The following is an 18,405-nucleotide window of genomic DNA, read 5'->3' as shown; positions in this document are numbered from 1 at the left end:
TTGATGAGCACTGCCGTCAACAAAACACCTTACTTAGTTATTAATGAGTTAATTAAGGTTGACAGATAAGACACTTGAGTCGTTCGGCTCTGTAGACAGAAGAAGGGGTGAGGCGATCTAACATCACTCTCTTCAGAGCTGAGCTCAGTTCCCAAAAAAAGTAAAGTCCCAGAAGAAAACAAGATGGATACTGTTCACCCCGAAGACACTGGACACGTTGGATGAGAACATTAGCGGATGAAGGGAGGAGAGCAACCAACCAGCTTCTCTGTTGAGCTGACCGGGACATGAGGGGGGCAGGTAGGTGAAGGTGGAGGAAGGCAGGGCCAACGTTACAACACAGTCACTGACCAGATCAAGGTCTCCATATTTAACACACAAATAAGTGTGAGTAGTTACTAATCGATGAAAGTGCATCACGGCTCTGAAGCCAGAAACTGTCTCTTGTCAGGAAGTTTTGCTGTGCAGTTTGTTCGCATCAGACTCTGAGAAGTTTGTCATCTCGGTGCTGGTCGCCAGCCTGTTCCGTTCTGTTCCGTCGAGTCTCGTCACTGTCTTATGTTTACTGGGTCCCTCTGTCCGTTCAGCTGCCAGCTCGGAGCGGCATGTTTGGGGGGGACTTGAAAATGGATCAAACAGACTCCATCAGAATCTGGATCAGTGTGCAACAACAACAGTAAAACTTGCAGCCAATTCAGTTCAGACAGACAACAGCACCTCCTGCTCTCGTGATGTCATGGAGATGAAAGTTGTTCAAAAGAGTGACAGAAACAATGTGATCTGTTTTAAATATAGGTTTCTGGGGAGGATTTTTACAGGTCATTATAATACAATACATTATAATAATTACAATATTTGCTTAATTGTATTCCTTATAAGAGTTTGATAAGAGCATAAGAATTCAGTTTATTGGTTTATAGTGTCATTTAATTTCACAGTGAATATTATATTTCTGTTTCCTTTATGTTTCAATTTTGTGTTTGTGTTATGAATTACATTTGTTCTGCCTGCAGAAGAGATGACTGAGTGGGAAGTTATTGTACTTTACATTGCAACTAGAGGGCCAGATTTGGCCCCCGGACCTTGTGTTTGACGGAGGTGATTTAGAAGTAGAAAAGGTATGGCATGTGTATCGGTGAGTGACATCACCTCTTATTTTGGAGCGAGCCTGTTCTGTGCTCTCCACTCCCTCCTCACACCCAGTGCTGCTCAGCATGACTTTGCTCTCTGACTGGCACGACGGAACTTCCCACCACATTCACTTCTATCGACTGAATGAAGAATAAAAGGAAAGTCAGCTCGAGGGTTGGAGGATGACATTTCGAACGATGATGCTGGAGAAAGTGAAGAGGCGGCATAAAGAGCGGCGTCTCCACGGATGGAGGCTTCAATCACCCAGCCATGAGACAGTTTCCAGGAAGACCTGCGACCAAACTTGTTCACACCACTCGTCAAAACATCCTGCAGGTGTAGTCAGCTGCGATCCAAACACAACTGAGAGAGCCCCGTCCACACCAGGGTCTGGACCGTCATGAGGACAGATGTGGGAATCACAAAAGAGGAGTAGAGTAGAGAAGACAGTCACAACAGCCATTTATTATCCAAAAATCTATTTTAAAAACTGCAGTTTGATGCATCTATTTACATGTGAAAACACGTTATTGTCACTTAACTTTTTAAAATGGAGCAACAACGCCTCCGTGTTCTCTCTGTGGCTGCAGCAGCCATTATGTTGGTTCTAGCGAGCGGAAGCCAAACAACCAGTCTGACAGACGCACAGCTCGGATCAAATGAAACCATGAATGCTGGGTGATGCTGACCGTCAGCACCACACCATGTTCAGCGTCTGACTGAGGAACACAGATGGCTCTGACCCAATCCAAGCGCTCCAAGGCTGATCCGGGATCCGCCTCACTTGGGAGAGACGGGTCGACCGCCACACAGATGGCGTGTCACAAGTTCTGAGCTCAACAACGTTTTAGCGTCACTACACAGGCGGCAAATGTAATGAGAGCAAACCATTGTTTCTCACAATGGAATGGAACGCACCTCGGATGGCGGCTGACAATAGAGCCCGAACTAAACCGGCTCAGATTCCAGCACATTTGTTTCCACGTATGCAATGCAAAAAAACCAAAACAGAGCGAGCGGCGCTATGGTTAAAGTTTATCTTCTAAGTGCTCCAGCTTTGTTCTGCAGAACACTGCATTTCTGGGAACAATTGGGAAGTTTGTTCCGCCGGAATAAGGCACTGCGGGGAGACGCAGCTTCCAGCAGCATCTGTTTCTCTCAGCGATTACTGTCAGAAATGGGACACAGCACAATTCACTGTTCAAATTAGACCTTAATTGGAACAATTGGTGTTTTTTTGAAGCCGTCGTGGACCAGATAAACAACCGTACTCCATCAACAACTGAGTAATTATCAAAGGTCTTCCAATTACATGCATTTATGAGCCACTTACCAAACACACGAGTCGTGCACACGCAAACCTTCCTATTTAAGCAGCCTTACGCCCAAAAGAGAACTTTAACCACGTTCTTCTCTGCTGAAACTGCAGCGCTTAAACATAATCTGGGTTCACCCCAGGATTCTTGTGCAGTGTAGAGGTGGGGGTGTCGAAAAACAGAGGAGAAAATCCCAACAAAGAGGCCGTCTGCTACAATGACAAGCTCATCGGCCTAAAGGTGTTCTGTGATGAACTGGGGAACTTTCCAAGTCACCTGTCACTCTCGTCAGCCACAGGTGGAGATGTTACACCTGATACAGATCAGTCCATGACGGAGGATTGACCCCGACCCCCAACACTGGCCTGACAGGGTAATGGCTGTCAGGACCCATGCGGGAAAAGAGAGAAGAAAACAGTCATGATTCTGTGTTTGCATATGCCATAGGGCAAACGGATGAATGCTAACCGGAGCTAAGCACAGGCAAAACCAATGCTAATGGAGTTGATGGCTTTGGACAAGCAGCCGGGTTCTGTTGTTGAAGACCGGAGGAGCACTATCAGGTCGGTACTCATTCCCTGGACATGTAGTGGATGACAAGAGGAGAGGTCTGTCAGGTTATCAGGCAATAATGTGACAAGAGAAGTTCACATTGGTGGGTTTGGTCTGTTCATTGTTCATTGAAAAGGGAACAACAACTTTTATATTAAGCACTTTTATTGTTTGCTTTAAAAGTTGCAACGTTTTCTGTGCAGTGTTCAGTATTATTATTGTTAATTGTTAATTAGTAAGTAATCGGAAAAAAGTGTCTTTTGTGTGTGGCATAGTTGAGGATAATAAAAAAATCAGCTAAAATCAGTATCTGCCATTTGGGACGGCAATAGGTATCGCCAAAAAAATCAGCCGGTGCACCCCGAGTGGAAATCCCAGTGTAGAGAGTCAAAAGCAGAGCATCAGAGGCTCCTTAAAACCCAGAAAACGGCCATGAACTGGACGATAACTGCCGTATGGTGGACACTATGACCACTGGAATGAGTCAGCACTTTTGCTGTAACTAGCAATGTCATCGGAGACCAAACCGCCAATCAGAACGGTTGCTCAGAATAAAGGTGCAAAGATAACCCGACCTGTGTTTGACCAGTCACACCTGCAAGCTTTAGAAGACTGAGTCTCAACTCCCTTTAGAAGCCAGGGTGTCCACATTATGAATGCCTCGTCCCTGGGAGGCCTCTGTGACCGGGTTCAACAGCCAGCTGACTCGCGCAGCAGCTGTCAAAAGTGACAGCAAAGACAGTGATGCCAGCACATTTTGGCTCTGGATTGGTGGAGAATAAATATAAATATAAATAAATACCACAGCAACATCACAAAATCTCCCCATGCCACCGTGCCTGTCTAACGAAGACCAAAACAGCTTGTTAAGCACAAAACTGCTCGCATGTCCAGACGCCTTCTCACACCAGGAGAGCTGGAATATGAAACTTCCCCACCGCTCCCCCGCAGGCATGAAATATGTACGTGACTTATGCAACATGAATGAGGTCGAGGCAAGTATTCAAAAGAAAGAAAGCGTTTAATTCTGACTGTGGATCAACGCTAGCTCAAGATTCCACTGGCAGCGGTTCAGCCAAGAGTCGGGGGAGTCGAATCCCCCGTGACTTGGACCCGATACATGTGAAAGCTTATGCAGGTTTGTGTGAATATAAAAGAGAGTGTGAGAGAAAGACAGTGGGAGGGAAAGATATCTCCAGTTCAAAGCCCTGACCTAAATTCAGGTGCCATGATAATATACTGCATCTTATTTCATCAGCATGGAAAGTAGCGTTTCACAAAACCAAATTTGATAGCAGGCAATTCAGTTATGATGGATTTGAAAAGCAGCGTTCTTCAGCCCTTCACTTATGATTCTGTAAGGTGTCTTTGAATTCCGCCTCCTCCCCTCACATACAGGAGAAACATGACGACGCAGTGAATAGAAGTGTTGTCATTTTGTAACTGGAAGGAAGCCAACAACACAAACTGCTGACGTCATGTCTAACGTGAAATGACTGGAGTTGTGTTTCGACGTTAACAGTTGTTGGTGTTCGTAACCTTTCTGTACAGCAATGGTGAAGAGGGTCATCGGTTCAGTGACCTATGCTATCGTTGCTGCATGACGCAACCTTGTTCTCAAATGAAGGTTCAGAGGTGATGTGAAGGCTAGGACGAGGATCAGCTCCTGTAGATCCTGAGGTTAGAGTTGAGGTCCTTCCACAGGCGGAGGCTTGTGGAGCCTGACATTATCGGTGCATCAGATACAGATATAATGTTCCCAAGGGAACATCACATGTACAAGGAAGGAGTTCTCTGTCAAGAGTGGTCCCTTCAAAAAACACCTTCTGAGTGAGATGTCCACGCCATGAGAGGAGGCCCTGGGGCAGACCCAGGAGACATCTCACTTGTTATTCCAATAGGAGTGGGAGGTAGCAGTGGCCAGTCTGCACCTCTTTACCCAGGCCGCTGCCTCCATGACAAAAATGAAAAGAATAAAACCAATGGGTTTCTGGTCACTTTAATCGACAGCTACAACTACAAATGGATTTACACTGCCCTCTTGAACATATCATAGATCAAGAAGTGACATCAATAAAGCCGGTGGCTGCTCGAGTCCAGGCACAAAAATTGGATTGGCTCTTCTTTCTTTGGCAAAGAACATGAAAAAGCTCTCCCAGCCCTGGTTGGGGCTCCGATTTTCAAAATCTCTGGATGCGAAAAGAAATAAAATGAAGCACTGCAGCTGACCGCGCGCCAGCGATGGTGATGGAACAATGTGAGAAACTAAATCTGCCAAAACGGCACCAGAGATATAGAGCAGCAGGACGACGTAGGACGAGGTGACAAATCACCACTTAAGCTTCTGCTTCCTGCCCACACTGGGAACAAAGCAGACCTGCCCGTAAAAACAATGAACGGCGTCAAGAAAATATGGCCGCCTTCACCAATGCAGCTCATAAACCGTAAACTTCACCAACGTTCTTTGTCTTTCCTCCAGTTCAATTTATGATTGCCCCTCATTCCAGGGTGTTAAATCACAGAGCAACGTTTGGGTTGCTTGCTGCCCGAAAACAAACTTTTCCACAGCACAGTTTTTTACATGCAAGCCAAGAAGCACAGCTGAAATGTTATGGATCAACAAACATCACACTTGAAAGTGACAGACTGCTTATTGAGGAGACAGAGAGTCAAGCTATGAATATTTTATTGGCAGTCTGGGTGTTCTGCGGGGCCGCAGTGGGCTGATGCATCATTACTTCAGCCTCGTCCACACAAGCTCAACCTTTCAGTGTGGGAGATGCCTCGGCGACTGTTTTTGATACTGAAGGTCTATTTTATTGTTCATATGCTACACAGCGTTATCTAAAGCACGCATCCATGGTGAAAGTAAACTGAGTCATAAAATGAGTTGAAACATAGAGCAATTCACTTTGGAAAAGGTCTTTTTGTGAGACAGCCTCCGCTCAAGATCAACTTGCTTGACAACGATCAGATATGTAAATGAATAAAATCCCTGAGACAACTCCAGGGTTGATCTGCAGCGACTGATGCTGGGCCTCCACACTCCTCCCCGCTGCAGATGATGCCAAAGCCAAAGTGTCTTCCGTCGGTCCAGCGCGTTCCTGGATGACCCTCCTTCATCCTCCAGCCTCGCACCTGGCATCACCTTCCTCTCGCTCAATTCATCCATGGCTCTGGTGAGGTGTGCATCGCCGACCTCTGAGTCCAGGAGCTTGACTGGACGTGTCATTGTTCCACTCTCACTAGCCCACACCAGGTTAGCATGGATCACGACAGACCCAAGAGCACAATCTGGACAGCTGTGTTGGTCCAAAACAGCTTGCTAGCACAGTCGCGAGCTCAGCAAACAGACCTCCGTCCAGCTGGAGGAAACTTTCATCACTTTCACCAGGACGTTTGCTGCTTCACCCCGGGTTGTTGGAAGCAGCGTTCTCTCTGAGTTCATGGCTGTTTATCAGCATTAGCCACAATATGGACCGGCCCACTGACCAGTTTCCATAAAGCCGGGATTGGACTGGAGCCCTTAGTCACCGGAAGTGCAGAGAATTAGTATTGAAACGGTTTGCAAATTTTCATATTACATTTCAGGGATACTGTATATACTTGGCGATCTGGCCATCTGTTCAGACGCTGTCAAGAAATACAGAGCTCAGAATGTAAATATCACAGGAATCTAAAGCCAAAAACCTGTCTCGGTGTGAAACGTCTGACTCAATTCCCCTCACACTGAAGCAGCTTCAGCAGCCCAGGCTGAAGGTAAACTCAGGATAAACATAAACATCAGATTGGTAGAAGCCTTTAGGTGCAATATCCCCATGACTGGTGAAGTGAAGATGAGATTAACTGCGTCTGACAAAACCCCGCTGAGAGGCTCAGCACAGCAGCTCCACTCGTGTCTTCCACACTTTGGATTCGGTTGAAAATAACGGTGAGGAACGATGTTTACCCAAAATATTGTTTCACAGTGTTTGCCACAGAAATGAAAGTGCAAACATTCACAAGCCCTTGTGGGGCTTTATTTCTGCTGCATGTTACAGGAAAACAAACTTAAAAGTAGGGAAAGAAAAACAAAAGAGTCTGACTTTGACAGCTTCCTCTATTTTAATAATTCATTCACTCGCTGTCTTCTGTCACTTAGCTAGCATCCACGTTTGCTTTTTGGAGCAGAACGTCTAGGTTTCCACGATCGGACGCTGCTGCTGTGCTAGCACTGCGGCGTCCAGATTATTAAGTGTATTCACACTGACCCTTGTACCTTTGACCTACGAACTCGTACTCACCCACAAGTCGAAGGAGTTTCAAAGAATCAGCTTGTGATCCCGCTCGAGGCGAGCCTGGAAGCTGCTGACAGATCCCTTACAAGTATTTTCACTTTAACTGACACAGAGTGCATCCATTTATACAACATGTAATCACGACGAGAGCTGCTTCACCTCAGGCACAAGCTGAACAACATCCGCCCATGACTGCGGGCTGAGAGAGAGACCTCGATGGAGGTGAAGACCATTCCAGCGAATGTTGCCAAGCCAGGATGGTAAACATCTATAGAGGCTGTAGTAACTCAGAGGATCAGCAGCTTAGAGCAAGTCTGGTGCTCAACACCACCAGGATTCTGTCCCCAACAAACTCCAAACAGCTAGGCACATTTACAGTATATCTGTACTAGGGCGAATAATTATTGTGGAAAATCTCCGGTCAATATTGATTATCGTCCGTCACCCCCTTCAGCATTGGACACATCCAAAAAAAATGTGTTGTGAATCCAGCAGATAAGATGGAATCCATGTGTGTGAATGAGAGGGAGCCAAGTGGACAGGTGAAGTTACAGGATGTAGAGATAAAGAAGGTTGGGGATTTGAAGTACTGAGGCTCAACTGTCCAGGGATGGTTCGGGAGTGACACACCACCAACAAAAACGGATCTGACTCGAAATGTTTTTAGACACATGAAGATGCATCACCCAGTTGATTATGGTAGAATCACGACATTTCCAACCCAAACGTAATCAGAAAACCTTTTAACCTGTGCTCTTCTGCCTGACGTCGTTTCACGACGGTACTTTAAACAAGTTTTGTTAGTGTACAGGCTACTGTACGGCGTCTGGACAAGCCAATAGATATTTGGCATTTAGCCCACAGGAAATATGCCGGGAGTGAAAACACTTCCAGCATCTACTCGAGGTCTGGAGGGTCAGCTCAAATCAAATCATCTTTCCTCGGCCATCCGAGGCTGAGGGAAGCTATTTTCAACACAGAACTTTAGGCTTCATCACCTCTCATCGCCCCACCCCCCGTCACTCACCAGCTCCTGCTGCTGAACATTGAAAATGACAACATTCACCTCCAGCTGTCAAGCACGTTAGCAGCTAATTTCAGATTAAACAATGTCGGCGCTCGTCACACACGATGGTCCGTGGGGAATATGAAGACTTAACAAAAACAAGACATGAGGCGCAGCAGGAGGGAAAATGAGTTTTGCCAGCAGGGGGACAGAAGGCCTAAGAGGTTTAGCAGACAGTCGGGGTGGTGTTTTTCCCCTCTGACAGCTGACGTGAAAGCTGGTGACACAGCCACAAGACATAGCAACTTGAAAGGGCAAACGCTAACCTTTGGCATTGAAGATCTGCAGCATAAGACGTTCCTGAGTGCGTATCGCTGTCTCATGGGAAGTTAATTAACACTTAGTCAGCTGTTCTTGACTCAGAAAAATCATATTTCTTTAAAGGATATGCTACACTGCATCTTCTTCTTGGGGCCCTTCCCGTCAGGAGTTTCTGGAGCAAGTCCTCCACCTGAATCCACCTTATCATCCAGTCTCTAGTCACACCTATCCCTCATTATACTGCAGACAAAACATGTGTCATGCTCTGTTGGAGCAAGTCAGGACATCTTTTCTAGATTCTTTCCAAACTGGAATCAAACTGATCCATCCATCAGCTTTCTCCTCTCAGAAGTCGACAGCAATCCAAGAAAATGGGCCAAATATTCTTTCTTCTCATCTCACTTCAGCTCTCCAGGGGGTCAGGCTGCAGACTCAGGCCAACCAAGCAGAGAGCTCTCCCCAATGAGTCGTGGGCCTTCCCAAGAGTCTCCTCCCCTTTGTGCAGGCCCAGAAAACCCAGTCATCACATTCCAAATGATCCTGAGATGTGACGGGGGCAGACGAAAGCAGCTCTGAACGCACCTCTGGAAACATAACCAGGGATTTCGTTGGGAAGAGCAACAAAACGAAGAATCAAAAAACCAAAAGCTGCTCCTCAAACATGCAGCGAACACGTCCGCAACAAACCTGTGAGGAGACACAAGCCAGTGCTACGTTCTCCAATCAGGAACGCGAAACTCACTGGTATCAGTGGCGTGTAGGAGGAATGAGCGTTAACCACATTATGTCATGATGGCAAGATTTGCGTGTCGTAAAGGATCGTCTGGCAGTTTTCATTTCCTCCAGCGGGAGATTAGATGTGATGGGATGTGGGGGATCAGTGCGCACCGCCCTGTATTAATTAGCTCCAGTCATTTCTCCGCCGTCTTATAGGAGCGGTATCTAATGTAAATGCAAATGCGGGGAGATTATTTAAACAGATAATCGGTGCCACATGGTCAGGATGAATAACAGGGGACTGTTTTTATAAAGCTGTTAATAGTTCATGAAAAAGTTTTGTGTGGCAATTCAGGTGCCAACACTACGTCTTCAGCTGGACACATGACTGACAAAGTCATCAATTCACCCCAGTATGTTTTGGGACAATGGGAGGAAACCAGAGTGCCCAGAAGAAGGTAGAAAAACTACATCTGTCTTGCTGCAAGGCTGCAGTGCCAAACACTGCTGTACCATGCTGCAGAAAGAGAGCGATACTATGAGTCCCAGATGGTTTTCTGCAGGTGAGCGTCGTGAAAAAAAGCAGCTTTGATGAATCACTGTCACTTTTGTGAGCTCATCATCTAATTCATCACCATGGTAATCAAACGTGGAGGAGCTCAACACTAAAACTGACAAATAAGTCCAGGTACAACTGACACTGACAATCTATCTAGATATGTTTGGCAGGCCCAGAATAAAGCGAAACAAAAGTCTGTACAAGTACAGCGGATGGTAACATACAGCAACTACTTTTTACGGCGCCACATCAATTTAAATGAGGAATTAAAACGTGTCATTAACTGCAGGCATCTTACCATTTGTCACTTTTATCATCAGCACATAATCGTTTATTATCAGGGCAGGAAATGGCTCCTCAGCTGCCAAAATTCTAATTGTTTTGGGCGGAAGGCTTCTGCATCGACTTCCTACTTGGTACATTGAAATTATTATTTCATATAACACAGCCAGCTTCAGGTATCCAAGACTTTCAGTGCAGAGATAAAAGGTTTTTGAGGTTCACTTCAAAAATGTCGTAAGTCTGGCAGCCTCGTTCGCGGTGAAGACTGGTCTTTGATGAGGAGGACTTCCTGGTTTTCAAGGTCAAGGAAGCGGCGTTTGTATTTTGGTTTGGACGACATAGTCCTTCACTCGCAACAGATCAAATCACATTTCTGTATTGATGGTCTCTCACTGTCTGAGTCACTGTCCAGCATCTGTCACAATACAGTTTGGGTGACAAAATGCAAGACTGACGTTCATTAATACACCAAGAACAAAGAGCTGAGTCTGAAGACGGTTGGAGGATTTCACTGGGCCAAGCTTCATCAAGGAATGTGTGAGGAGGAGTCTCGGAAGAGGCTATCGTTGCCAAGAAGAGGAAACTCGAAAGTCTCTGTTGAAACGCTTCAATTGGCAAACAAAATAAACGAAAGTAGAATAATCCAAAATTTGAAAAACGGAAGCATTTCTTGACGGCATGTAAGAGTTGTGTGTGTAATTATCATCTCTCTGAAAACCCGTCCCTGAGACATGGCTCAGTGGCGGCAGAGGCAGCGACAGGACGAATGAAAAACACAGCCCAAAATCGAGCAGTGAAACAAAGATTGGTGTCAAACCACTGCACAGATGATGATGAACAGATTAAATATAAAAGAGGTGGTGCTGAGAAATAGCAGTGGTCTGGAGGAAAATGAGGAGGGGGGTGATTTAACGGGCCAAGCATCGTGTGAAGAGGAAGAAAGAGGAGGGGAGGGATGATTGAGGAAGAGTTTAATATGCCAGAGGCAATGCAGCAGGGTGCCTGTGAAGAACCTACATCCTCTTTGGAATGAAAAGATCCTTTTAAAAGATCCGGCACAGGAATAAGCTGAGGGGTCACTTGTTTTAATTGATAAAGAGAGTTTCTTTATATTCACTCAATTCACCTGAATCCTCACCAGGGCTGATCACACATCTCTCCTCCTTCCTCACACCTTCTCCTTCGCCCTCATTCCTTCCTCTCTTTCATGCTGACAGGCTGCGTTTAAAGCGGGAAGAGCAAATCTAAAGCGTCAAAAGTCCAGAACACAGCAACTAACCAGCATTTCAGCAATCTGCTTTGGTGTTAGATTCTTACTACGGACCCAAACACTTTTTCCGCTATTAACCGAATTTTGGGTGAGAGGTTCTTCAAGCTAACTAGTGTAGCGTGTTTCAGCCCTCCCACCTCCCATTAATAACACCACATCATGTGGACATGAGCACATTGTGTACGAGGGACGACCATTAACATGTGAATGGTTAATCTGTCAGGGAGACCCACAAAACACCGTCACAATTTAATCACAAAAGCCACAGCCGTTAGCGGTGTGTACGGAAGAATAGCTGGCGTCGACCATCGTACCGAATGGATTATCATTGTCAGAGATTTGATGTGGATTAGTTAAAGGGATTATTACTAGTTACGGTGCAACAGTGCGCCGTGAATAAAGGGTTGTGTGGGTATTTATGATGGGGATCTCGGAGATCAGAGCCTGCCGCCGTGATGTTGGGAAAACGATCCTCTGGCTAAAAATATCACCCTTCAGTCAGTGCGCCTTAACAAGCATGAACTCGTACATCTTTTCGTTCTCTTTGGGCTTCTCCCTTCAGGGATGGCCACAGCAGATCATCTTCCTCCATCTCACCCTGTCCTCTGCTTCCTCTCCTCTCAAACCTCATGTCCTCCTTCACCACCTCCATCCATCTCCTCTTTGGCCTTCCTCTCCACCTTCTGCCTGACAGTTCCAACCTCAACATCTTCCTACCAATGCAATGTACTGTTCACCTGTCCACTTGGCTCCCTTTCATTCACACACATAGGAGAACATTTTCACAGTGAATTGATTGAATGAAAGAACATTCTCAAGCCAGAGTGGAGAAATGATCTTTTCTTCTTCTATCAAACAATGACACCTCAGCATTTGTTTGTTTTTCTTTTCACTGATCCCATCTGTTTCTCTCCTCATGTGTCACAGAAGCATCTCAAACTTCTTCATCCAACAGAGAACTTTACAATTCTCTTTGACAAACTTCTTCTTCCCCACAGTCTTTCAAGTCTCTCCTCCATCCACATTAAATCACCAAAAGAAGGGAAGTGATATTTTGGAAGAATGCGGTTTATCAGTCCAGAGAGCTCAAGAGATTAAAGAGAATCTTTGACAAGGAGCTTATGTATGAGCTTGTTGTGGACAAACTAGCGTCATTAAAGCCCGACGTTCGATAGACGCAGGCTTTTTTCCTTCCCACGCGTTCACAGGAATAAGTCCTAATTATATTTCCATCCTAATTAATGAAAAATGAAGTCAACAGCAGCAGAAAGCGCTTGAACCTCACAGTAAAGACTAATTAACACACGATACGTCTGCTTGCTAGCTTGTATCATCATGGAGCAGACAGCGAAATCAGACTTGAACCAGGAATATAAACCGTTTGACAGTTTCTCACAGAAACATTACAAGTTTGAGTTACATAAGGACAAAGGGAAACAAATTTCTTTGTAAGATTTTGCACCAGTTGTTGGCTATAGCACATCACAGCCTGCCTCATCTTGTTCCCAAATGACCTGGGATGAGGACGCTTTTCTGTGTAGTAGACTGAGCTACAACAAAACAGAATCAGGGGAACAAAGATATTTAAAAGAACTGGATTTTACAATCATATTTCAGAGCATTCGTGGTGTACAAACCAACTGTGTCGCTGGTTTGTAGTCTAGAAATTATGGTGTCTACATTTTTTGGTATATTTTTTTCATCCATTCTTACTTCTGCAAGTTCCTCCAGCTATCCCAGGAAACAATCATGGGTGAACTGAAAGACATGACAATCGCCAAGTCTTGGGCCTGGCCCGGTGCTTCCTCACAGTTTCTATTCACGCTGTCAGTAAATCCAGTTTCATGTCGTGAAACACAAGAAGATCTTGACTCCACAGCACCTTTGAACACTGGAACATAACGTCTGCCTTTCTGAACTCATTCCTCTCCCGGTCAGCTGTGTCTTTGCTCCCATGGTTACGTAAACAACCTGCATCGAGGATATCGATGTTTCCTCTTCGTGAGCTCAGTGACGCAGAGTCAGCCTCGGCTCCACCGGGAGAGATTTTCTGGATGAGCAAATCCAGTTCCATGTTCATTCAGTCACCATTTACACGCCGCACATCCGACCATCAGAGTTAATGATATTACCATCAAGGTGACGGTCGGGTCCATGTCCAACCACGTCCATAAAGAAGATGGCTGCTACAAGGGAACATTAGTGCTGTGGTTTGGGCAGAATCTGATGACTATGCAGGATCATATAAAGGAATATAAGCAGCATTTAGCGAGCACCATTTCCCCTCAGCTTGCTCTTGTTTCTCCTGAGCAGACTCCACTTCTTGAGCTCGTATTCGCCACAGATTCTGTTTGAAGTCCATGTGGTATCTCACCGCAATAAAAGTGCACGGCTTTTATCTTAATATTTGAGTAGAAGTAAAGTGTTCATGTAAGTTCAGAAAGTGTCAATCGCTTGTTCCTCGCTACAGTATTAATATTTACAGAATCCTCTCGGTCACGACCAGAAAAAGACGCCCTGTTACCTTCCACACAAAGCTGCCAGAAAGACAAGTCTTCCCAAACAACATTATCTCTCGTTTCCAGGAGGAAGACAGTGAGCCAAATGAGCCAAAGCAGTTTGTTTTTGTTAAATTCTTGCCTTCAGGTGTACAATTACGTGGAGGAAATTGAAACAGACATTCACTCCACGAGCCGAATGCTAACAGCAACCCCAAATAAAACCCAACACAAGCATTTCAATCCCCATTCTGCTTCCTTTGAGGATGACTTTTAACCAAATTATACTTACCGTGTTGGCGTCTTATCTCTAATGCGGTGGTATAAGAATGAACTTTTAATAAGATTATCTTAATAAGATTCCTTTCTATTGAAACTCACTTCTTCTTAGGCGACAGGATGCTCCTGGCTGATCAGTAATCTGCTCAGGCATCTACAAAACTTCATGAACTCACTCTGACCACTCGCATTATCTGCTGCAGGTCAGATGGATATCAGACCCAGGACCCAAACTCATGCAATTTGTGGGTCTAGACCGGCCTCAGACATGAGCAGTGAGTGACTGCTGAAGAACATCACAAGCCTGGCAGATCCCCAGGACTGAAGCCGCTCCACCGCTGTGCACACGTCAAAGCTGAGCCAGGTATTCATCATGGAAACGCCGTTCACCTTTTTCAGCTCCATCTCTGATTTCTGTCTAAATCGCTTCTGCATCTCATCACAGCGTTTTCTTTATCCACTCAAGCGAGAGTGAAAAACAATGAGATCAAAGGCAGAGACGGCTCAGCGGCCGACGACTGCGTGTTTTGTCATTTATCATGTGGGGAGCCGGCTTGTTAGAGCGCAAGCACCCTAATAGTCACACTAAACCCGAGATGAGGGGAAGCATCTTATTACTGTGTTGAGATGACAGTCAAACACACAGGGACACACAATTACGCTGTCAAGAATGTTGCCCATCACCAGCACTTAAGGCCAGCCACACTGTAATAGGAAGAACTGAACCACATACATTCATATTTGGCCGCAGCTTCTCTCCCTTCACAAGGTCAAAGGGGTGGGATCCTACCCCAGACACTCAGGGAAACGTTGCCAGTCCATCACCGGACACACACTCACACTTAGAGACAATTTCCACTCAGTTCACTCCTGCATGTTTTGGACAGTGGGAGGAAAGTGAGAGAGTGTCCAGGGAACTCCATAAAGAAAGGGCTCAAACTCAATCATAGCTAAGGCTGAAAGCAGCAAAAATTACAACGAAAAATATGTCCAATACTAGCTCTGCTAACGACTGCTTTCTCTGGAGAGAGGAGGAATGAAGGCCAGTCTCAGTGAGACAGTATACACGTGTGAGTCAACGAGAGGAAGGGAGCAGATTCACGATCAGGCTTCCAGAGTGACGGACACAGCTGAAGGCAGGTGAAGAGGAGAATGCATGGAGGGTGGAGAAGACCGTGACCTCAGACCAGAAGCAAGAGTGAAAGAGAAGCTTTGCAGGACAGTGGAGTCACTGCCATGACATATGTTTAGAGACTCAGGAGACCGAAGAGTAAGAGATGGGGAGTGACTGAGAGGGATGTGGAGACAAAAGGAGGATAGATGGTTTGAGAGGGATAAAGAACAGGCAGCTGACCGACGAGGAGATGAAGAGGAAAGAAGTAACTAGGGGGACGGTTACCCAGTAAAGGTAGAAAAGAATCAAGACGGCACGCCAGGGGAATTAGGCCCCTCCCATTTTTGAAACCACAGACACCCCATATTCCCACTCCCTGAACGTTCTCCCAGAATTCATGAATTGCTTCACAGACCACTTTACAGGCAGATGTGATGGTGAGTTCACATTTGATTTTACAGCAGGACAATAAGCTCTGAAACATAAACAGTGCTGTTGAAAATGACCACATAAAACTCTCCTTCTATGAAATGTTAATAAGGCCTGAACGCCCCAACTGCGTGTTTCAGGACTCTGTAAAACTGCTGTGCGTTTTGTTACTCCAATATAAGCGAGCCAGTTTTTACTCTGCGCTCTGGTTTACTGTGGATAGAAAGAGCTGAACGCGTGACCTCTCAGTCGTCCCTCCGTGTCCTTGTCTGCTCCCTCCGGTTGAGTCCGAACCTTCTCAGATTACGACAGTTTGCTCGTGGCGGTCTAATTTTGCTCTCTGTCAAAGACATGATGAGGGATGATGCGACAGCATTCGTGCAGCGACACCGGGGGGAGGGGGAGCCAGAACATTTTGGTTCACCTTTGGGAGATAAGTTCATATTTCACTGTGCTGCTGTGGCTACAGGGAGGGACAGAAACACCATCCAAGCCTGTTGCCTTGAAAAGAATGATCAAATTAAATCAGCTCCATGTGGAATTAAGACGTGCAGTAGAAGATCATTCAGGGCGCGAACGCTGGCGAGGAAGGAAAGCAGGGCATTTTAATAAAGTTATGGCCGCTATTATATTGTCAAGAGCCCTTTGCATAGCCCGATGTGGCGGCGTCAGCATTCCGGTGGCGCCGGAGTGCATACCAATGTGATCCTGAACAACCTTGTTTATTGGCTTGATTGAAAGGACGGAGGATAATAGACTGTTTTTCCTTGATAAGTTACTTCCTTAGATAATCAGTAAGGTAATCACTCAGGGCACACTGGCGCTGCATGCTAGCGCTTACGTAAGTCGCTGGTTTTAGAAGGAACTTCAATCATAAGAGCCCATTAGACAGAGAAAAATACAGATGGAAATCATTGTTGATGTTGTGTGAAAAGTGAATGTATTTAAATAACAGCACAAAGGTAGCCAACAGTTACATATCAGAGGAGAAACAACATGCTTGTTGTCGTGCTAGTCACATGCCTGTGTCAGAGAGCTGGCTGGCAGAATGTTGCCGGCCAAGGAAAGTGACGACTCTCACAATGTGTTGCACAATTAAGGCAAACAAACTGCTCCGTGACTTCGAGTCATTTCAAGAGATTTTACAGCAGTGTTTGGATGGTGTTGGTAAAATGTAGTAGGAATTCCAAAGTGTCTCTTAAGAGAGACCATAATGATGCACACGAGAAGATGGCGAACACACTCCCAGGTGGTCCCGCTGCTTCTAACAGACACTGCAATATGGAAATAAAACGCTGTTCATGAGACGTGGGGAACAAGCAGTCACCCACAGCACATGATCTTTACCCGACAGAAATGAAAGCTAAATGCTCAGGCACGCCAAAACGCCGTGAACTAACTTGGGGAAAGATTCTTCCACCACAGCTTCAACTGAATTCATTTCACTTTAAGGAAGCAGTCGTTAATTTCGTCCCGCAGAGCTTGTCGAGGCTGCGTTTATGATGAAAAGCTCATTTGCATACTCAGGCTCGCACAGACTCATGTGGACAGGATGTAAATTGCGGAGGCTAGCTGCTCTCACACAGGCAGCACCTGTCAGCTGGTGTTCTCGGACCGCCAAGAAAGTGTTTGTTTGCCTCTCCTTATCCTCGATTAAAGGCCCCACTCTCTTTTCACCCCCCAGCCCCACTTTCACCTCTCCACCTGCTGCGCTCCCCGTCTCTCTGTCAGTCACTTCATTGCAGCCATCATATAGATTCTCAGTGTCTCTGCACCTGTGACTGAAAAGCAGACTGGCTGACTTTTTCTTTGCCTTCCTGCTCATTAGAGGCCCAGGCAGCCACTCCATCACGGAGAGGAGGGGGTGATAAGCTACAAGAGTACACCTGTGCCTGGTATGAATGCCAAATCCAAAGTCAGTGACAGCCAATTCCAGGCCAAATAAAGGAATCAGCGAGCCTCAGCTTCAGACCAATCTACCTGACGGCTTTATCTGCAAGCCACTCTTTCAAGACGCCATACGGAGCTCATCATCTCCACACATTCATATGGAAATAACCGCGAAATAGAGAAAGCGCTGTTGACATTGTGTAATTGTGTGTCATTTGCAGTCAAGGGGAGTGGAATTGGGTTTAAAACAATCTTATATCAAGTTCAGTTTGACACAAGACTTTTTATAAATCTCAAATAAGTGTTTTTCATTGTTTGAGTTAACATAAAACTTAACTCTCAGGACTTCATTCAATTCCACTGTTTGTCAACTGCCCTGAGATTTATTCCTGACAAGGTCAATCGCTGGATAGAAACAGGGCGTCATGAGCTCAACAATATCGCAAGATGAAATGGCGTTGCTCAGTGCTGTCGTATTGTGAGTTATTTTAACACAAATATGTGACTGTGGGGGGCAGTAATGCCCAATAGCTACACCCACTTTCCAAAACACTAGCAGCATATGCTATGCAACGAGGATGACGTCAGAGGATCTCGTCACTTTTTAATGGCTTGTTCAGCAGCGATTCTGGAAGTCTCTCAGCTAGAAGGGTGCCCAGGTGTCCTGGGTACGGCCCGCTTTTAAGACGCGGCACCTTGAGGGAGCTCTGTTTCCCTTCATTGTTTACCAAGGCAACTTTGCAGAGAGGGCTTTAACGTTGCCG

At 45.8% G+C, this 18,405-nt stretch overlaps 1 protein-coding gene across 1 annotated transcript in view; it reads right to left on the bottom strand.

Annotated features, from left to right (window-relative positions):
* The window catches only part of b4galt2 (UDP-Gal:betaGlcNAc beta 1,4- galactosyltransferase, polypeptide 2), a 78,227-nt gene that overhangs the window by 45,612 nt on the left and 14,210 nt on the right, over positions 1–18,405 (bottom strand). The window lies entirely within an intron of this gene.

Source organism: Synchiropus splendidus, chromosome 13 (genome assembly GCF_027744825.2).
Source record: "Synchiropus splendidus isolate RoL2022-P1 chromosome 13, RoL_Sspl_1.0, whole genome shotgun sequence".
Lineage (NCBI taxonomy): Eukaryota > Metazoa > Chordata > Actinopteri > Syngnathiformes > Callionymidae > Synchiropus > Synchiropus splendidus.
Note: the sequence above shows the minus strand (reverse complement) of the source record. Positions and strands in the feature narration are given on the sequence as shown.